This window comes from Sus scrofa, chromosome 10 (assembly GCF_054392235.1).
Source record: "Sus scrofa isolate SSC_HxYL_T2T_F1_AM1 chromosome 10, Sscrofa_HxYL_maternal_Yorkshire_Landrace_v2.0, whole genome shotgun sequence".
Taxonomy (NCBI): domain Eukaryota; kingdom Metazoa; phylum Chordata; class Mammalia; order Artiodactyla; family Suidae; genus Sus; species Sus scrofa.
Window position 1 is genome coordinate 38097474 of NC_139392.1, and position 5948 is coordinate 38103421.

At 42.7% G+C, this 5948-nt stretch overlaps 1 pseudogene; it reads left to right on the plus strand.

The window, feature by feature from the left end:
* Positions 1 to 2355: 2355 nt before the first annotated feature.
* On the plus strand, positions 2356 to 5135 carry LOC100514596 (dual specificity tyrosine-phosphorylation-regulated kinase 2-like; annotated as a pseudogene).
* The last annotated feature ends 813 nt before the right edge of the window (positions 5136 to 5948 follow it).

A 5948-nucleotide genomic window follows, 5' to 3' on the forward strand; every position in this document is an offset into this window, starting at 1 on the left:
GGATAAGACTTGGTTCCACCTATCAATTGGCAGGTGCCAGTCCCTTCCATTAGGAAGCCTACAAAAGCCCCTGTATCAACTTCACCCACACTAGTGCAGAAACCAGAAGTAAGGGATGCTAAAAACCTGTAGCCTTTAAGAAGGAGACCACAGAAAAAGCTATTAAGAACTAAATGGCAGAGAAATATGATCCAGATAAAGGAAAAAGACAAATCCCCAGAAAAACAGCTAAGAGAAATGGAGATAAGCAACCTACATGAAAAAGACTTTAGAGTAATGATAGTAAAGATGATCCAAGATCTTGGAAAAAAATGGAGGCAAAGATTATAAGAAATGTTGAACAAGGAAATAGAAGGTTTAAAGATTAAGGAAGCTTATATGAACAATACAATAATCAAAATTTTAAAAATTACTAAAAGGAAACAATAGCAGAATACAGGAGGCAGAGGAATAAATAAGTAGGATGGAGTACAGGCCAGTGGAAATCATTGATGCAGAGCATAATAAAGAAAAAGAAATGAGGACAGTCTTAGAGAACTCTGAGAAAAATTTAAATGTACTAGCACAGGGGTGCCAAAAGGAAAAGAGAGAGAGAATGGGATGTGTAAATTATTTGAAGAGATGAGCTTAAAACTTCATGGGAACATGTGAAAGGAATCACTCACTCAAGTCCAGGAAGCACAGCAAATACCATATAGAGCAAACCCAAGGAGAAACATCCTAAGACACATATTAGTCACACTGACCAAAGTTAAAGGCAAAGAGAAAATATTGAAAGCTGCTATGGAAAAGGAACAAATACCATAAAAAGGAATCCTGGTAAGGTTATCAGCTGATTTTTCATCAGAAACTGTGAAGGACAGAAGGGAGTGGCCCAACATACTTAAAGAGAGGAAAGGAAAAAAAAATCTCCAACCAAAATTACTCTACCCAGAAAGGCTCTCATTCAGTTTGAAGGAGAAATCAAAAAAAAGCTTTACGGACAAGCAAAAGCTAACAGAATTCAGCATCACTAATCCAGCTTTACAGAAAATACTAATAGAAGTTTTCTGTGTAGAAAATGAAAAGTCACAACTATAAAGAAGAAAATTACAAAAAAAGAAGGCTCACTGGTAAAGGCAAACAAAGAATAAATGCAAAAATCATCCACAAAAAAAGTATATGATCAAAACCAGCTATCATGAGAAGAGAAAAGTGAAAATTCAGGATACTGAAAATGCATTTGGAATTAAGAGATCAGCAACCTAAAACTGCTATTATAATACATACATCATTTATATGTTTAATTATATATGTATATATGTGCATATATACACATATATATATGCACATATATAGGTGTATATATACACTCCTATATCAAAACCTTATGGTAACTGAAAACCAAATACCTACAGTAGATACACAATTAAGAAAAGCAATCCAAACAACACTAAAGATAAGCATCAAACTACAATGTAAGAGAACAAAAGATGAATGAAAAGACCAACGAAAACAAATCCAAACCAAATAAAATGGCAATAAGACTACATATATAAAGAATAAAGTTAAATATAAATGTACTAAATGTGCCAACAAAGACATAGATTGCTTGAATGGATGCAAGAAAAAGACTCATACATATTTTGTCTAAAAGACACCCACTTCAGTTATAGTTATATATATAAACTGTATGTGAGAGAATGGAATATGACATTCCATGCAAATAGAGAAAAAAAAAAAGCTGGTAGCAATACTCCAATCATATAGAATTTAAAATAAAGGTGCTTACAAGAGACAAAGTAGGTCATTACATAAAGATCAAAGGATCAATCCAAGAAATTATAACAAGTAAATAATAAGCACTCAACCTGGGAGCACCACAATATATAAGGCAAATGCTAATAGCTATAAAAGGAGAAATCAGTAAATGGACAAAAATAGTGGGGGATTTTAACATCACACTTAAAGCAGTGCACAGTTCATGAAGACAGAAAATTAACAAGGACACATGGGCATTATATAATGCATTAAGCCAGATTGGCTTAACAGATATTTACAAAACATTCCATCTTAAAGTAGCATAAGATATTCTTCTCAAGTGCACATGGAACTTCCTCTATGATAGATCACATTCTATGCTAAAAACCACACCTCAGTAAGTTTAAAAAAATGCAATCCAGTGCTGCTCAGAAGTTTCCTGAGCTATTGGCCTAGGCAGCCCAGCCCGCTCCTCTGCACCCTATATTAGAGAGTTTGGGGGGCCAAATCATGCTGGGCAAGGTGAGGCTTGCACAGGGGCTGGGGTGTGTAGGCTGCTGGAGGAAGAGAAGGATGGCAGCGGCAAGGAGAGGGGAGGGCTCTCAGGGGGCAGGCATGGGTGTAGGGGGTAAATCTGACTCTAAGCAGCATGGAGGTGCCAGATACCCACAAAAGGAGCGACTGGGAGCAGCGGTAGGGTGGCTGCTGCAGAGGAGCAACACCGTGACAGGCCACAGTGGAGACCACAGCCCTGAGATACATTTTCCTCTCCAGCAGCCATGTTAAATGGGAAACCCTCAGCCACCACTCCTGCTACCCACACACCCAGTAAGGAGGGGGCACAGCTCCAGCTGCCTGCAACTGGCCTAGAGGCTAGCCCTCCTGGCATGGGTGCCTGCTGCCAACCAGACTGGAACAAATCCATGCCTCCTTGAGGTGGCTGCAGGGATGCTGGGGCAGACTGCTAGCCCTAGTCTTGGCTTGGTTCATTGTTGCACAGGCCGAGTCTCCTCTGAGTGGACTGGAAGGGGATGTCCCTCACATCCCCGACCCAGGGCTCAGGGAGAGGGTGGTGACCAGGAAAGTGGTCCAGCCCTATAGCCTGCAGCTTCCAGCAATGTGTGCCTCAGACCTTGCCCCTTCCCAGCTCTCCTGTGTAGTCAAGAAATCACTTGTGTGCCTTGGCCTGACTTAACTTTGCAGCCACCAGAGCCTGGAGAGCCCTGCCTGTGGGGACTTGCTGGGATCAGAGTCCCCAGCCTCCTATAGCTCCCTGAGCTGGCTCTGAGGGTGGGAGAAGGAGTGTGTTACCAGAGGGGTGGGGTGGGGAAATAGGGTCCAGTCCCGGTGACTTTCTCCCCCTTAACCATCTTTTGTCTTTTCTGGCAGGTGAGTGCCAGGCCAGAGAGGGGACAGCACAGTTTAGCAGTTTTAGGCTTCCCAAGGGCCAGGGGGTGGGGGAGGGTGGGGACAGGGGGAGATCAGAGCAGAGTGGGACTGTCCCGCTCTCCCCAACGGCCCTATAGCCTTTGCTGGCCAGTGAAGCTGTTTCTGCAGCCCACACCATTGGTGGTGTTAAGCACACAATGAATGATCACCTGCACTTCAGCAGCCACAACCATGGACAGATCCAGGTTCAGCAGCTGTTTGAGGTTAACAACAAGTGGACAGTGCTCACAATACAACCAAATGGGCTTACAACAGTGGGCAAAGTGGGGTTGCTGGTGGGACCAGAGTGGCAGCTAAGAGAGCATCCACAGACAGCAGGGGAGCTTGACCGCTTTGAAGTCTCTGCAAAGCATGGGGAAGGTGAAAGCCACTCCATGACATCAGACCAAGCAATGAAGCAATACGTGCAAAAACTAAGCAGCTTTGAAAACCATGAGATTTTCAGCTACCCTGAAATATGTTTCTTGGTTCCCAATGCAAAGAAGTGCCAAGCATAACAGGCAGGCCCAACAAATGTGGCTACAACGATGACAAGGGATTGTACCCATGATCATGTGGCTTACAGGTATGAGGTCCTCAAGGACATTGGGAAGGGGAGATTTGGGCCACTGGTCAAAGTTTAGGACCACAAAGTTCACCAGCACTTGGCCCTGAAGATGGTATGGAAGGAGAAATTCTTCCATCGGACAGGAGATCTGTGTCCTGTAGCAGCTTCAGAACCAGGACAAGGACAGCACCACAAACATCAGCCACATGCTGGAGAACTTCACCTTCTGCAACCACATGAGCATGACCTTCGAGCTGCTGAGCATGAACCTCTATGAACTCATCAAGAAAAACATGTTCCTGGAGTTCCTGTCGTGGCACAGTGGTTACAAAATCCAACTAGAAACCATGAGGTTGTGGGTTCAATCCCTGGCCTTGCTCAGTGGGTTAATATTCTGGCATTGCCATGAGCTGTGGTGCAGGTCGCAGATGCAGCTTGGGTCCTGTGTCCTGTGATGCTGTGGCTCTGGCATAGGCTGGCAGCTACAGCTCCGATTAGACCCCTAGCCTGGTAAACTCCATATGCTGTGGGAGCAGCCCAAGAAATGGCAAAAAGACAAAAAAAATGTCCCAGGGCTTCAGACTATCTTTGGTTCTCAAGTTCGCCAACTCCATCCTGTAGTGCCTGGACCCTCTGCATGAAAACAGGATAATTCACTCTGATATGAAGCCTGAGAACATTTTATTAAAGCAGCAGGATAGAAATGGGATTAAAGTGATTGATTTTAGCTCCAAATGTTGCACGCATCAGTGGTTCTATACATGCATCCAGTCCCATTTTTACCAGGCCCAGAAGTGATTCTTGGCACCAGATATGGCATGTCCACTGATGTGTGGACCCTAGTGGAGCTCCTGCCTGGTTACTTCCTCTTGCCTGGGAAGGATGAAGAGAACCAGCTGCCCTGTATGATTGAACTGCTGAGCATGCCTTCCCAGAAACTTCTGGATGCCCCCAAATGAGCCAAAAATTTGAGCGCTCCAAGGTTTATCCCTGTTACTGCACTGCCATGCCTCTCTCAGATTCCTCTGTGGTTCTCAATGGAGGCCATTCCCAAAGGGAGAACTGAGGGGCCCACCAGAGAGCAGAGAGTGGGGGAATGCACTGAAGGGGTGTGATGACCCCCTGTTCCTTGATTTCTAAAAACAATGTTTAGAATGAGATCCTTCAGTTTGAATGACCCTTGGCCTTTTGGAACCCCTGGCTGAGGAGGTGGCTGCCAAAGCCTCCAATGGGGGAGAAGGCATCAGTGAAAAGGATCAATTTTGGTGCTATCATATCAATTTCCAAGTTACCTTCACCTTCAAGCTTAGCTTCCAAACTGAGGACTAATATGGCACAGATGACATATGCTATTGGGAATACTCAGCAGAGGACAATGTTGCCAAAACGTGTTAGCTGAGCTGAGTCCCCCTGTGCTGGTAATTCTGCAAGATACGATGTTGCTGCACCTTGCTGGGTTGAATAACGGTAGCTCAGACCTGTTTTTATTTGCTCAATAACTTGACTCATTTGTATCTGTTCAGCACTTATTTCAATATAAGAAAGTTTTATGTTTTGTTTTTATAAAATATATGGGGACAATGCTTTAAGCTTTTATACATTCTGATGCTGTTTTTGTCTTCTAAAAGTATGATGAGTCTTAGTGTATTTAGTGTGGCAGAGTAATAAAAATCAATGGCAGGCCATTGATTATGTCATGGCTGCCACACATCTACAAAAAAAAAGAGAGAAAAAATTGCAATAATATCAAACATCTTTCCCTACACCTAAATTATCAGACTAGAAACAACCAACAGGAAAAAATGCAAAAATACATAAAAACATGGAAACTATACAATATGCTACACAATATACAATGGATCACTGAAGGAATAAAAGAGGAAATAAAAAATATGCATAGAGACAAATGAAAATGAAGGCACAATGATCCAAATCTATATGCAGCACCAAAAGCAGTCCTAAGAGGGAAGTTTATAGCAATGAAAGCCTACCTCAGGAAACAAGCAAAATATCAAATAAACAATCTAGCTTTAAATCTAAAGCAACTAGAGAAAGAAGAATAAACAAACTCAAAGTGAGTAGAAAGGAATGAATTATAAATATCAGAGCAGAAATAAATGACATAGAAATGGATAAAACAATATAAAAGATTAATGAATCAAAAAAGATGGTTCTTTGAAAAGGTCAACAAAACTGATAAACACTTAGCCAG